Consider the following 17523-nt stretch of genomic DNA (forward strand, 5'->3'; position numbering starts at 1 on the left):
GCAAGAAAGAAGACAAGAGTCTTTGGCAAATTGGGAGAATGTAATCTATACTTAATGTTTACTATAGGGACACAAGAGGTTTGGTGAAAATTCACACAGGCTGATTTGCAAGAAGGAATTCTTATGAATCTGAAACACTAGAGTAGTTATCAGTAAGAGCACCCATAAAATAATACAGTATTTAATTTTAAAGGAATATATATAATCAATTTTTTATTCATACATCACAATTTGAAAGGCAGCAGACTGCTGATGGTCTGTATTGACAAAATCAATTCAACAATGTTACCAAAATGAAATACATTTATGTACTGTAAGAGAATTTCAATGTTTTAGACAGGACCCAGCTCTTTGTCAGATAGTGGAATCCAGTGTAATGATACTGAATACTATAAGACATGTAAATAAATTTTTATGAATGATGTATCTTTTATGTGAAACCATTTATAAATAATAGCTCAATAGTAGATTAAAGTATCTAATTTGGATTGATGGGAGTTGGAAATTACTTTAATGTAATGGTATTATGAATACTGTATTGGTTGCAGTAGATGTATGTTCCGAACCCCACAGGTAGCTTCCTGCCTTTTTTTCTATCCCATTACACTAAAGTAGTTTCTGACTTTCATCCATCAAAATTAGATGGTTTAATCTCACAAGAAAGAGACATAAGACATTTAGTCAAGGACTTGATCTTTGCTAATCCATCATCTCCACTTTTATCAATAATACATTTAGAAAAATAAAACGAAATTTCAGCATTTTTTATTTTCCCCAAATTCTGAAAATAGTTTACATTTCATGCTTACAGGAACCACACTCTACAAGTTATGTTTAATCCTTTAGTATTCAGATAACTCTGTCAAATGTAATCATTATTTATTCACATTGTTTTGAATTAATCATGCATTATGTCTTAACTTTGAGATTTTGATGATGCAATTGTTTATTATTAGAATGACATTGATGTATAGGTGTGAGAGGTTGGATATGGCTGGTTTGAACATAAAACAACTTTACTCTTTTACTCTTTCACGTGTTTCAGACATTTGACTGTGGCCATGCTGGAGCACTGCCTTTAGTCGAAGAAATCAACACCAAGACTTATTCTTTGTAAGCCTAATACTTATTCTATCAGTCTCTTTTGCTGAACTGCTAAGTTTCAGGGACATAAACACACCAACATCAGATGGTGGATGAGGGACAAACACAAACTTAAACACACACTCACATAAATATATATACATATATATATATACACAAAGGGCTTCTTTCAGTTTCCATCTGCCAAATGCATTCACAAGGCTTTGGTTGGCCTGAGGTTTCAGTAGAAGGTGCAATGCAATGGGACTGAACCAGAAACCATGGGGTTGGGAAGCAAACTTTTTAGCACAGAACCACACATCTGCCTGTATATTTAGGCCAGATATGTCTAGTTAAAATGCTAATGGGTTAAATATAGAAAGATGGGTAGACAAAAGGTGATATTCTAAATGTAATAGCAGGACTAAATTGTATTTATTGCAGCAATATTGGTTTCAAATTTTGGTGCAAGGCCTGCAAATCTGAGGAAGAGGTGAGTCAATTATAGGGAAAACAGTATGCAACTGGTACTTATTTTATCAACCCTGAAAGGAGAAAAAGCAAAGTCAACTGCAGCAAATTTTGACCTCAGACCATAAGATGTTGGGAAGCAGGTTCCCTGTGTGGCAACAATTCAGCCAGCTTGCTGCCATAATTATGGATGCAAAATTGACAAGAAATATTTGCTCTCACAGCAATAGAAAAACCAAGTAATGAGTAAACAAATTTTTTGATTTGTTGTTTATAGAATTTATTAATTTGGTTTCTTACTGTACTTTGTTGTTCAAAAACTCTTGAATTTAATAAAAATTCTCTTAAAAATTTGAATTAAACACCATTATATGATTGAATCATGTGATTCACATCACTTTCAGTTACAGAGATCTATCACAGTAAAACAATAAGGACAGAAAACGGTTGAGACTAGGTTGACACAGGAATTTTATGCTTTCCACGATAAAAATATGAAATGAATTGCGCATAATCACCATCACCATCATTTATGTCTGTTTTCCATGCTAGTATGGGCTAGATTGCTTGACCAGAGCTGGCAAGCTGGAGAGTTGCACCAGGGTCCAGCCTGGTTTGCTTGGTTTCTATGATTGGATGCCCTTTCTAATGCCAAGTACTTTATAAAGTGCGCTGAGTACTTTATACACTGCACATGCATGTGTGCTTTTTACGTGGTCTGGCACACCTGCTTTTACATGAACTAGCATGAGGGAATTTGCAAGGCAAAAAACCTTTTCAGCCACAAGAAGAATATTAATAATTCTACTGTAATGGCCAAGTGTTATTGAGTATAGCAAGGCACCAAATATTTCACTCCTTTGTAATCTCCTTTGTAAGGCTCCAATGTCCTGAGATTGGCAACAGAAATCATTTGTAAAATATCTGAGGATATTTTAGAGAAAGAAAGCGAATAATTCTCACAATATTTGACACTTACTGAAGTGTCAAAATTTAAGCCAAAATACAGCAGAAATTTTGGTATTTTGCTCTCTCAAGGAACTGAAATTTTTTCACATTCACTGCTAATTTTGAGAAACCAAGTCTACAAACTGGTTAAAATAAAAAAAAATAATAAGTTGGACAAATAATGCAAAATTTCAAATTTGTAAGCGGTATGATATCAGAGAAATTTATAACATTTCACACTAACAAAATGGAACATTATTGATTCCCCAAAAAGTAGCTAATAAAATATTCAACATGTGTGAAAGAAAGAAAGATTTTTTCAAGATATTTGCTACTTACTGAAAATGGCTGAAATTTTGCATTTGCAAGAGGACCATGTAAATTATGCTTCAATATATTACAGCATCGGTTGTCAAGTGATGTTGGAGGAACAAACACACACACACACACAGACACACACACACAGACACACACACACAAACACACACATACACACACACATACACACACACATACACACATGCACACATATATACGGCGGGCTTCTTTCAGTTTCCGTCCACCAAATCCACTCACAAGGCTTGGTCGGCACATGGCTATAGCAGAAAACACTTGCCCAAGGAGCTTCACAGTAGGACTGAACCCAAAACCATGTGGTGGGAAGCAAGCTACTTACTATACAGCCACTCATAAAATATATATATATATATGCATGGGTACAGAATGTCATAAAACGTAAAGAACATGAAATATGAAGAAAAATTTGGGTATGCGAATGAGAGAAACAAATGGAAAACAAGACAAGTAACATAAAGAACGACCCTTCATCAGTTGTCGACTGTCCATCTACTCCTCATTTTGAGCAATTAATGACAATATGAGGCTTTGAAAGGCAGTTGCTCCCATGAACCAAAATAAAATTTTAAGTAAACTGTGTTGCAACAACTAGCTATTGGATCCTGATATTGGCAAAGTGGTATTGTGTGTATGTGTGTGTGTGTGCGTAAGAGAGAGAGAGAGAAGGAGAGAGAGAGTGCATGTATGTGTGCTTGCATGTGTATGTTTGTATGTAGTTATGTATGCATATTCATTAAATAAGTTTATTTGGAACCTCAACGAGAATAATATTAAATACTCTAAAGAATGTTTTGCATTGGGTATTGCCCTAGTGTATAAGGGAGGGAATTTTAGGTGTAATGTATGCCTTGTTGAAATGCTACAGATTCTTAAATATAGCTCTAACCTAATAGATAAGTATAACAAATTATGATTATACTGCTCATATATATATAACATGTAAGTATACTCTTTACTCTTTTACTTGTTTCAGTCATTTGACTGCGGCCATGTTGGAGCACCGCCTTTAATCGAGCAACTCGACCCCAGGACTTATTCTTTTGTAAGCCCAGTATTATTCTATCGGTCTCTTTTTCTGAACTGCTAAGTAACAGGGACATAAACACACCAGCATCGGTTGTCAAGCAATGCTAGGGGGACAAACACACACACGCATATACATATATACATATATACGACGAGCTTCTTTCAGTTTCCGTCTACCAAATCCACTCACAAGGCTTTGGTCAGCCCGAGGTTATAGTAGAAGACACTTGCCCAAGGTGCCACGCAGTGGGACTGAACCCGGAACCATTTGGTTGGTAAACAAGCTACTTACCACACAGCCACTCCTGTGCCTATATAGTAGAATATTTTTTTTATTTTCCTGCATATATCTCCTAGTTAATTGGGATTCCCTCATAAAAATAGACAAATTCAATTTCCTTTCATACTTTGCTATTACCTCTTCATATTGACCAGTCATTCTCAACCACTTTTCATCTACAGACACCTTTTAATTACTATTTTATTCTGGTGGACCCTTGTAGCCATTCAATGTTTTTAATCAAATTTTATAGATACTTCTTTTTCAAGCTAGGAAGAAATTTACCTGTTTCTTGCTATAAATACATATAAAACAACATTTTTTTTTAGAGATCTCTTAAATTCTATTGTGGATCTCTAATTTACTGTTTTGCTTATGTGGACCCTAAAACATCTTATCTGGATCCCCAGGAGTCATATGGATTATGGTTGAGAAACACTGATACAGACCAACAATATAACAATGTACTAAGTAATCAACTGTGGAGGCACATGGCCTAGTGGTTAGAGCAGCGGACTCGTGGTCGAGGGATTGCGGGTTTGAATCTCAGACCAGGCGATGTGTGTGTTTATGAGTGAAACACCTAAGCTCCATGCGGCTCTGGCAGAAGGTAATGCCGAACTTCTGCTGACTCTTTCGCCACAAATTTCTCTTCTTTCCTCCTGTATCTTGCAGTTCAACTGTGATGAACTGGCGTCCTGTCCAGGTAGGGAATCTATATGTCATGGAAACCAGGAAATTGGCCCTTATGAGCCAGGCAAAGCTTGAGAAGGAACAAACCCGTAATCAAGAAACTAATAGAATTTTTGGCACTCCTTCCTTAAAAATTTTTGAAATTCACTATAAGTTAATATCATGATTAGTAATTTTCACCACTAATATAATTTTGTTTTTTCTTTTGCAAAAATATATTCTGTTTGATGGAATTTATTTGGTAATTCATAACTTAACTTCTCTTTTAAATATATATTGTGTGTGTGTACATGTATGTATGTATGTGCGTGTATGCTTGTACGTGTGGGTATATATGTATGCATATGAATGGGCATGTGTATATATATGCATAATTATGTATATGTTTATATGTACGTAGGTATATTTATGTATGTATACTTATGTGTATTTGTATATGTATATATATATATATATATATATATGTGCGTGTGTGTGTATATGTAGGTGTATGTATGTATATGTATATATATGTATATATATATATGTAAACAGTAAAAAATAAATACAGACATGGACAAGAACATGAAACGCCAAAGAGACGACACAAGAACCACAGGACGGGACATTCGAAGCCCTCAGTCATCAGTCAAGAACCAAATCATCTTCGCAATTTCGGCTGATTAATCTTGAGATTGCTCCGATCTGGGCAGCCCGCCAAGGGAAATCTAAGCCAAGTGCATTAGATCCCCTGGAAGAAAGCTTCGAATGTATACAACACGAGGACGGAATATGTATGTGTGTATGTATATATATATACATATGTATATTCGCAAGTGTATGTATGTGTGTTTGTATGTATATTTATTTTATATGTTTTTTCATGTATATTTATCTATTTATTCCCTCCACCTAACAATAACAAACTGCCTACCTCTTCTTGACCACCAAAAAGCAATTGTCTTCTAATTTACCTAAAATCCCATCCCATATATCTGTTTCTATTCATTTATTCTATTTATTCATTTATTTATTTTCTCACTGATTCTTCTCATTTCAAAAAACACTCTGGCTTTTGGACCACTCCCCTAAGAACAATAGCTTGTGCCCTGTTTATCTCCTAAATACCAACCTACCCAAAAAACGTCCCCCACCATCACTCCATTAAATCTGCCTAAATGCATAAATACCAGAACTTATTTTGACAGCCAGCTTCCTGAAGATTTCATCTGAATGAAACACTTCTAGTCCTGTAGAAGTTCCTTCTATAAAATAAAATATATATATATATATATATGTGTGTGTGTGTGTGCAAGAGTATGCATGTATGTGTGTGTATATGTATATATATATACATGTATATATATGTGGATGTATGTATATATGTGTGCAGGTGCATGAGTATATATATATATATAAATATATACATATACTTATAAATGTATATGTGTGTATATGTATATGTATTTATAAAGGTGTGAATGTGTGTAAAAATATGGTATATTTTAGGATCTTTTCAGTTTGAAGGCCAGATTTTCCTAGTTAACTAAACAATTTGAAACTTCGTATACTGGTAGAATGTGTCAAAAGAAAACATAATTGTAAACCAAAATGAAAACGGAATTGTAATTTCTAAGTTTAACGTTGTTTAATAATTCGAATTTTAACCAATGGTATTCTTTCTTTCGACCTCATATTATTTACTGCCTCTCAAAATATTGTTACTGTGACGTAAACAGCTATTTTGTGACGTAGTTAACGTAAACATGTAAACAGACCTACAGATTCGTTTGTAACGTAAACATGCGCTCATCGTAAATTCGCTTGGCATCGTACACGGCTTTTTCAGTTCCCTAGAATTATATTTGAAAGAAAATAAAAATAAAAAGATTCATACGCATAAATATCCATCCTTAGACATCAGAAAATGAGTGTTTAAATTATTTTCCATTGTTTGCATTGCTTACACACACACACACATACATACATACATACATACACACACACATACTAAAATTACATCGTTGGAGCAGTAATTTATGTATGTATTTTTTGTTATACAATTTATTTTAAAGCTGAATCCCTATCCTGCCATTAACCCCTTTCTTATAAAATAGTTGAAGAATCTGGGGTGTAGGTATTGGGCCAGTATTGGAACTTTTAACTTCTTGCTCTCTATCTTATGATCTCCGAAATTTAAGAATCTTGTGTTAACTGGGCTCTTATTATTTACTCTGACTCTGCCACCACCTCAATGCAAAGACTATCAATATCAGAATCATCTTCACAACCACCACTACAACCATTACTACAACCTCCAATGCCACCACCACAACCATCTTCTGCAACCACAACCCCAAGATCAATACCAGCATCATATTCAAAATCACCAATTTCACCACCACTACACTCTGCAATGTCTTCAACACTACCATCCATGAGACATCCTAACATAATCAATGCTACTACTACTATCCTCATCATTATCCTTATCATCCACTGCCGCCGCCACACCACCACCACCACCTCTACAAAAATACCAACACTATAATTGCTGCCATCATACACATCCACTGTCACCACTACACCACCACTGCCATGATAACCACATCTACCACCTCCAACACCATTGCCACCACTATCTATGAGACATCCTAAGTTAGATACTACTTTCACTTTCTAGTTGCTCTTTGAGTTTATCGTTATATATAAACGAGAGGTTGTGTGTCTGTCTCCTACGATTTAGATTCCTAACTACTCCCACATTTTGCGGTGCAGTTTAACCAAAACCGGGTATCTTATAGTCGTAATTCATATCGAACCCTTCTGGGTATTAGCGCGCGTCTACGATGAGTCTACGATTTAAAAAAAATTTACCATCATTTTTTTCCATTTTAATGCATTTTTTCGATATTATATAAGGGAAGTAACTCTCTAAAAATGTCTACGATGAGTCAACGATTTAAAAAAAAAATTACCATCATTTTTTTCCATTTTTAATGCATTTTTTTGCTATTTTTTTGCTATAACTCTCTAAAAATGCTTATATAGTTATTTCCCTTACAAACCCGAGCAACGCCGGGCGATACTGCTAGTTATATCTAATCTATCTCTCTAAGAGATGCAAAGCAAGTAGCATTAAATGGTGAATGGATGTGAGCAAAAAGAGAGTAAGTTCCATTCCAGTTTACAACAATTATAGAATTATTCTCAAACCATAAATGAAGGGTGGAGAGGAGTGAAGGAGGAGTCATGTTTCCTCTGAAAGGTTACAGAAGTAATAAGCACTGAAAAGTGGAGTTTGCGTTACTATTTTTGTTTCATAGTTTACAATTATTTCTACAAATTCATTTTGACTTATCTTCAATCATGTTTATAAACGTGACTGCTGTGCCGTCCACTATAAACATTGATTAATGTCCTATATTTAAGCGGTAGACAAACACTTCAGCATATTATTTTTTGTAGAGAGTTGCGAGGGATCATTTCTATGAACGGGGTATCTGTACAACGGATATGACTACATCATTAATTGTGGAGTCGTTTAAAAACACGATGCAAGATTAAGTCAACATGGAATTTTTGAAACAATCATAAATTGTTCTATATTTTAGAGATGAGGAATTCTGTACAATATTTACATTTTTTTACATTGGACGGATATTTGTCCTCATCTTGTTTGTTGCTACCACAAAATTTCGGCTGATTTACTCTCCAGCCTTCATCAGGTGTCCTGGTAGAATTTTAAATCCAACCCTAGGTTCTAAGGTGCCACGCAGTGTGAATGAACCCGAAACTATGTGGCTGGTATGGCCTGTCAGGGAGTCACCATTGCTTTCGCGCCTTTTACGTTCTTAGCAGTGGGAGACGTCTATATTGCTAAGAGTATAAAAAGTGTGAAACCAATGGTAACGTCCTGACTGGTCGTAAACCACAACTACATTAGATATTACTACGATATATCTAAAAAAACATTTACTTGTCTCAGTCATTCGACATATTCTATCGGTTAATTTCGTCGAACTTCTAAGTTGCGGGAATGGAAAGGAAGTCAACAAGCACGAAGCTAGCCCCCTCCGGCCAACAAACACGTATATACGACGGGCTTTTTTCAGTTTCCATCGTCCAAATCTATTTGACCTAGTGACCAGGCAGCAAACTTCTTGTCACACAGTCACTCCTACGCCTATATATATATATATATATATATATATATATATATATATATATATATATATATATATATATGTATGTATATATATACACGTCCCCGTAGCTTAGCGTTTTGGTAAAAGAAACCGATAGAATAAGTGCTAGGGTTCCAAAGAGTAAGTCCTGGGGTCGATTTCTATAACTAAAAAACCTTCAAACTCTGCTTGTTGTTCTTTCACCTGTCTTCGTCGTTTGTTTTTTTGTAAATTTGAACTACACACACACACACGCACACACACATACACACACGCACACACACACACGCACACATATATATAGATAAAAGATTAATGAGTGCGTGCGTTACATAAACAATATCTTCAGGATTAAATAAAAAGACAACAAACGGAAAATATGACATATCTCTATATATATAATTAAAAATAAACGTATTGTAAATAAACAAACGAACACATACTAAATGCACAGGCGAACAGAAAACACACAAGGTCACAAATTCTTCATCAGTTATCAGCAAAAGGAGTCAAACGCAATTTCGGGCATTATCGATAATATTGTTTCTTTCGCTGTTCGCAAAAAAGTTCGTATTCCATATTTGCGTATTTCGTATTTCCTGTTGTTTACCTTCTGTGACGTCCTGTACCTATATATGCATATGTATATACATATATATGTAAGTATATACATACACACATACATACATACATGCATGCATACATATATATATATATATATATTATATATATATATATATATATATATATATATATGACATTATCTATAAACATTACAATTGTTTCGACACATTTTTACACTTGTTCATTGGTGAGATGTTGTGTAATCATTATCACCAATTCAAGGTGTGAAATGCACCTTCTTTGAGTAAGACTTTATACGAGCTTTATATAGCATACCACAAGGGTTTTACCCGTATATTTACTCGCGTATGTGTGTATATGTATAAAAGCGGAGCAAGAGTACACACGAAGACAGAAAGTGTCGCTGAAGAGTTCACAGAGGTGTGACGAAAGATTTCCGGACGATAAACATAAATTAGAATAAGAACAGTAATAAATGAGTGAAAAGGGAATTATATAGTGCGCCTGTTTATTTGGCAAAAAGATTGAAAAAAATAACTATCTCGAAATACAACAATATCTGTTTCAACGCACGGTTTCACATCAAGAATCTTGCAGCACACATATATAAAAGGATATATTTACAGAAAACAACAAAAGACGAAGACAGGTGCAGGAATAACAAGCAGGTGCATTAGTTTGACTGAATATATATAGAGAATACCAAACGAGTTCCCTATGGATACCGTATTTATTACAACGAGTGGCTTGTAAACGAGTTGTAATAAATACGGTATTCATAGGGAATGAGTTTGGTATTTTATTTATTACACACGAATAAACGACCATATTTTATTAACCCAATAACTAAATTCTTCACGTTTACTTGTCTCAGTCATTCGACATATTCTATCGGTTAACTTATGAATGACAAAAGTAGTGCCGTCACCGTGACGTCGGGTCATCACCATGGATTGACCAATCAGAAGCAGCGCTGTCACCGTGACCTCGGGTCATCACCATGGATTGACCAATCAAAAGCAGCGCTCGCAGTATCTGACATATGTTAGACACCAAAAATATCTCAGTGTTCTCACTCACATGTGTGTAATAAACATATATATATATATATATAAATTAGAAAAAAAACACCTTTTATCAATTCATGATATATACGATTTATTTATTATTTTGCACATTACTTAATCATCGGTATATTATTGTTATTTTATATTTAATATTTCTATTATATGTAATTTTCTAGATGGTGTAATTTAATTGTTCATTTTGAATTGATAAAAGGTGTTTTTTTCTAATTTTATATATATATATATATATATTATATTTTGTGAAATTTGATTTAGTATTTCTAAATTGAATTTTTCCCTGTAAGTTATGAATAATATTCCCTCAAATTATATTATAATAATATATATAATATATATATATATATAATATATACTGTATATATATGTGTATGTGTGTATGCATATATATATATATCTTTATATATAAAAGTGAAGTTGTGTGTCTGTCTCCTACGATTTAGATTCCTAACTACTCCCTCATTTTGCGGTGCAGTGTAACCAAAAGCGGGTATCTTATAGTCGTGATTCATATCGAGCCCTTCTGGGTATTAGCGAACGTCTACGATGAGTTTACGATTTAAAAAAAAATTACCATAATTTTTTCCGCATTTTTAATGCATTTTCGCTCGGTTTATATAAGGGAAGTAACTCTCTAAATGTATTATTAAATCTCAGAATGTAAAAAGCTACAGTAACACCCCCCTTTGTGGTTAGCCATATTGAGATGGCTATTATACTTTACATCTCTAAAAATGCTTATATAGTTATTTCCCTTACAAACCTGAGCAACGCCGGGCGACACTGCTAGTATATATATAACAGATTTTGTTGAATTTTCTGCTGCTTAAAATAAAGCATATTACTCTACCACTGGTATTTGAGTACTCTTTTTTCCACCTTGTTTCACATTTATGTGTTTACTCCGGTATATATATATACTCTTTTATTCTTTTATTTGTTACAGTCATTTGACTTTGGCCATGCTGGAGCACTGCCTTTAGTCGAGCAAATCGACTCTAGGGATTATTCTTTGTAAGCCTAGTACTTATTCTATCGGTCTGTTTTTTGCCACAACACACACACACATACATACACACACACACACACACATATATATACACATACGCACACACACTCACACACGTATACACACACACACCTTGTTGCTTCTTGGGAGGGTCATTATGCCAATAACGATATGGTTACACATCTGACCAGCTTCGTAATCGATCGTTTGTTTAACGTGCTGGTTAAACAATCAAAGTTTTATTTCTTCGTGAAAGTCCGTTCGTCGCTATTTTTCGCGACCTTTTCAATAGCTTATCCTTTCTCTTCAACGTCTGCCCTGAATTTGGCCGCGAATTAATCTTATGTCTGCGTGCATGCATGCCTTTCTATATGTGTGTAGATGTGTGTTTGCTTAGAAGAATAAGGGTGAGAGGAAAGGAGATTATGTGCGTGCGTGCTAGTTTGTATGTGTGTGTGTGTGTGTGCGTATGTGTGTGGTTGTGTGTACACTCGTGTGACTACTTGCATGTGTATGTGTACGTGCGTGTTAGTGTGTGTAGCCATCCATGACTAGGTATGTGTATGTATAACTGTGTCTATATACGCACATAGATTTATATGCAAGAGGCGGCGAGCTGGCAGAAGCGTTAGCACGCCGGGCGAAATGCTTAGTAGTATTTCGTCTGCCGCTACGTTCTGAGTTCAAATTCCGCCGAGGTCGACTTTGCCTTTCATCCTCTCGGGGTCGATAAATAAAGTACCAGTTTCGCACTGAGTCGATGTAATCGACTTAATCCGTTTGTCTGTCCTTGTTTGTCCCCTCTATGTTTAGCCCCTTGTAGGTAGCAAAAGAAATATATATCATGTATATATGTGAATAGAAGCAGGCGTGGCTGTGTTGTAAGCCGTTCCGGGTTCAGTCCAGCTGCGTGGCACTTTGAACGGATGTTTCTACTATAGCCCTGGGTCGACTAAACCCTTGTGAGTAGATTTGGTTGACGGAATCTGAAAAAGCTCGTCATATATGTGTTTATCAATATTTAGCAGAAGCAACAGAGTGACTCGAGGGGCGAGAGTTTCGTTCATTGACACTTGTCAAGCTACACACACACAACACACACACACACACACACACTCACACTCACACACACACACACATACATATGCATGAGTGGCTGTGTGGTAAGTAGCCTGCTTACCAACCACATGGTTCTGGGTTCAGCCCCATTGCGTGACGCCTTGGTCTTCTACTAGAGCCTCAGGCCAACCGAAGCCTTGTGAGTGAATTTGGTAGACGGAAACTGTGTGTGTGTTTGTGTTTGTCCCCCCGATGGTGGCATGTATATACATAATATTATTGTTCTTTCTTGCGAAATATATAGAATTACTTTAAAGAAGTGTTCGGGTCGAAACAAGTAAAAGAATAAAAGAAAGAAAAGAAAGACTATATATATATATATATATATGTACATTTTTACTTTTATATACATATTTATATTTATTGCATATCTTTTACTTTTTTATATTTATATATATCTAGCAGAGATACCCGGCGTTGCCCGATTACATTCAATTGGAGAATTAGACATTTCTGTTATATCTTCTGTGATGAACTGGAATATCTATGTTTCGAATTTCATCAAAATTGCAGATGAGGGTTATTTCAATCTTTACACACCCTAAAAAATTGTAATCGTGCCACATGTATCCCATAATCCTGATTTTTATGCGCATATTCCAAAATTCCAGTCTTATTTAACTTGTTAAAAAGATTTTGTTCCTAAAAAATGAAGGTCATGGGGCTCTAAAATGTGAGAGTTAAGGCCCCTGTTGGGGGTGGGCATCTTAATGTCAACCAGAGAACTTGAATTGTTGAAAATCTTTTTAACTTGGGTCTTATATCTATTGTTTGAATTTCTTTGAAATAGGAAATATATGTTCACTGGGTTTGTAAAAGAGAGCAAAGCTACAGGAAACCAAAAGACGAATGATCACAATAAGCAGTCAGTTACCCTACCCTAGTCGTTACCACTCCTAATGTAGGATTCCTCACCATCCAGATGACAGGCACAGCCGTAAGATGCATTACGAATTTATAGCCATTGGAAGGGCGTGACCCAACTGAAATCAACATTAACAACTGTTTGACGTGAGAGCTAAGGAGAAATGAAAGTGTCACCTCTGTAGTTTGCAAATGACCACTATACTGATACGTAACTGGACAGAATAAATTTAAAATCTATAAATGTCTTCGAATAACCAGTCACTCATCTGGGAAGGCCTTGAAATCAATGTTACCATCTGGGGACTATGTGTGACCGAGTGATAATAAAAAGACTGAAAGGAGGTCTGCAACCAAATAAATTTTACTCTACACTTTGCAACTGAATCAGTGGAGGCAAAGATGCCTCTCATTTACTTGACAATTTATGCAGCACATTGCAGAAATCACAATGTAAGTGTATGTCAAAGCAAACTGTTACACTGTTGTACCATTGAATTACAAATAATGCTCATCTTTTATGCTCGGGTAACCCTACAGCTTCCAAGAGCACAACTGTATTCATTTTTGCTTAGATAAAATGACAAAATTGTAGATGTTAAGTCCCCATGGAGGGGTCTTTCTAACTTTGTAAGATGAAATTTTATAGATATTACTTCATTTGTGTCTAATGTCTATGGTTAAAATTTCATCAACAGCAAAAATATATGAATTGTCATGGGCGTTATGGCCCTTATGCATAGAATATAATTTCCAAATTTCATAAAGATCCATTCAGTATTTTTGACCAAGCTTTGGATCATAAAAGAAATTGCTAAAATTTGGGATTTAAGGCTCCCATTAGGGTGTTATATATATATATATATATATATATATATATATATAGAGACCCGTAGACTCACTTGTATCTATCAATTATCTTTGTATGTGTGTGTGTATCTATCTATCTATCTATCTATCTATCTATCTATCTATCTATCTATCTATATATATATATATATATATATATATATATATATAGAGAGAGAGAGAGAGAGAGAGAGAGATAGATACACACACACATGCACACATACAAAGATAAATTGATAGATACAACTGAGTGGGCAAACAAAAATATGAGACACAGCCTAGTGCTTTTTTATGTTGATTAGTTTGTTCTTGTGAAACCAGTAAGTTATGTGGATGTAAATAAGTGAACAGCAGTTGTGAAGCAGTGATGAGGGCGAAACACAGAGACAAAGACACACACATACACTTACATATATACATACATATGTATGCGATTTATTTGTTACAGTTCCTGTCTACGAAATCCATATATATTGTTGGCATCCTTTTTTTCTCGGGAGACAATGGAGTTGCGCATAAAATAATCTAGTCCGGCTTTTACATTTCATGTCCTAATACATCTCTTGCTGTGGCTGTGTAGTCCTATCCGGGACAAACACTCCCTCTGACAGGTGCCGTAAATGTAGCGAAGACTTTGCCTGACTGGTTGTAATGTCATAGTTTCTTGTTGACGTCTTTTCTTGTCTTTCCATTTCTCCTTTCTCACTATGTCACTCCTTTGTGTTCCCTCTTTTACGGTACGTCGCCAATCTCCATGGTTGCTGGCAACTGCTTCCCAGTTGGTAATATTGATGTTGCAGGCATTCATGTCCCTTTTGCAAACATCCTTGTATCGTAAGAACAGTCTTCCTACAGACCTAGTGCCCCTAGCAAGCTCTCCGTTGAGTATGTCCTTGGGGATTCTGCCATCTTCCATACGGCTAACATGTCCAAGCCATCTCATACGTCTTTGTGTGAAGAGTGCAAACATGCTTGGTATTCCTGCTTGCTTGAGGACATCTTTGTTAGGGACATGATTCTGCCATTTGATGCGATGGATTTTCTGGAGACAGCGCAGGTGAAAGATATTTAGGCGACGTATGGCGTCGTATGGCGTGTGTATGGCGTCAAAGTCATACAGTAGAGTGCTAAGTACACATGCCTGGTAAATCTTCATTTTTGTGGTCTTGGTCGGCTTATTGTTGTCCCATGCGCGTTTGGTGAGTTGGGCCATCACAGCAGCTGCCTTGCCAATGCGTATATTGAGCTCAGCATCAAGGGATAGGTTGTAGGTGACGGTAGAGCCAAGATAGGTAAACTTCTCCACCTCCTATACTCTGTGGTCTCCAATATGTATGTTTGGGATGTCCGATGTAGCCTGACCCATGATGTTGGTCTTCTTGAGGCTGATAACTAAGCCAAAGTTGCCAAATGCTTGCTCAAAACAGTTGCTGAGCCTCTGATGAGATCTCCAGTAGTTGATTTCAGAGGGGCTGAGGTGGTTGCGGATGGACCGAGGGCCTTCTTCAAACCGGCATACATCCCATGGGTGTCGCCACTGTCAGCAGCTGACTGGATACTCTGACAGATTTCCTGTCAATACCCATTTGCACAGCGTCTAGCAGTCAGTTGGGTTTTATTTCTTGCCTTTCTGAGTTCTTCGTGTGACTTTGTAGAAGAATCACTCTTGTATTGCATCAGAGCTGTACGCTTTGCTTCGATAACTGGTTCCAGCTCTGAGAGCCCAGCACTGAACAAAATCTGGGTTTTACCTTTCTCTCATTCCGAAAGTATCTATTGATGTGGTATACAAAGCTTCCCTGATATAATTCCACCTACTTTCAGCAGAGGAGGTTGGGCAGCTACTGAGGGCAACCTTGATAGAAACAGCAAAACATTGTCGCAGTGTAGGGTCCGAGGTTCTGGCAGTGTTAATGCGTGGTCGGCCCATTTTCTTGGAGTGATGGACTTTTTAGGCAGAATCCTCACCCTTCTTATTAGTGAATGATCTGTGTCACAATCCGCGCTACGGGTCAGTTGAACAGAATTCAGAAAGGATCTTCGTGTAATGATGAGATCCAACTGATGCCAGTGGTGAGATGTTGGATGTCTCCAAGATGCCTTGTGGGATGTCTTGTTGGGAAAGAATGTGTTGGTGATGCACAGGTTATGGTATGTGCAAAATTCAAGTAGTCTCTGGCCATTGTCATTCATGTTGCCAATACTAAAACACATACACTTACATATATACATACATATATATACGATTGATTTGTTTCAGTTCCTGTTCACGAAATCCATATATATATATATATATATATATATATGTATGTACGTACACACACACACACACACACACACACACACACACAAAGATAAATTGTTAGATACAACTGAGTGGGCAAACAAAAATGTGAGACACTGCGTAGAGCTTTTTTAAATTTTGATAAGCCTGGTACTTATTCTATCAGTTTCTTCTTGTGAAACCAGAATGTTATGGGGATGTAAATAAACGAACACCAGTTGTGAAGCAGTGATGAGGGAGCAACACAAATACACACACACAGACTTACATACATACATAGATATATATACGATTGATTTATTTCAGTTTCTGTCTACAAAATCCACTGACAAGGCTTTGGTTGGTCTCAGGCTATAGTAAAAGACACATGCCAAGTTACCACACAGTGGGACTGAACTGAGAACCATGTGTTTTGGAACCATAAGAATACTTATGCATAAATCTAAAATCTTAAATAATTCCTTTGTTATTGTAGTATATATTAATAAAAAATGGAATATTCCCTAAATGATTTTCATTTCTTATTTAAACGTGAAAATCTTGAAAGAAATAACCTCCACACCTAGAGGGCGAATTTATAACGGCTGCGGTAATCAAAGGAAACGAAGATAAAGTGGACATCCTCCACGCCATTATGAAATATGAAGGCGTGAGAGGTGCCACACTAGAAATGAACATACAGACGGAGGCGGAAGTAATAGAAA

Source organism: Octopus sinensis, linkage group LG4, assembly GCF_006345805.1.
Source record: "Octopus sinensis linkage group LG4, ASM634580v1, whole genome shotgun sequence".
NCBI lineage: Eukaryota > Metazoa > Mollusca > Cephalopoda > Octopoda > Octopodidae > Octopus > Octopus sinensis.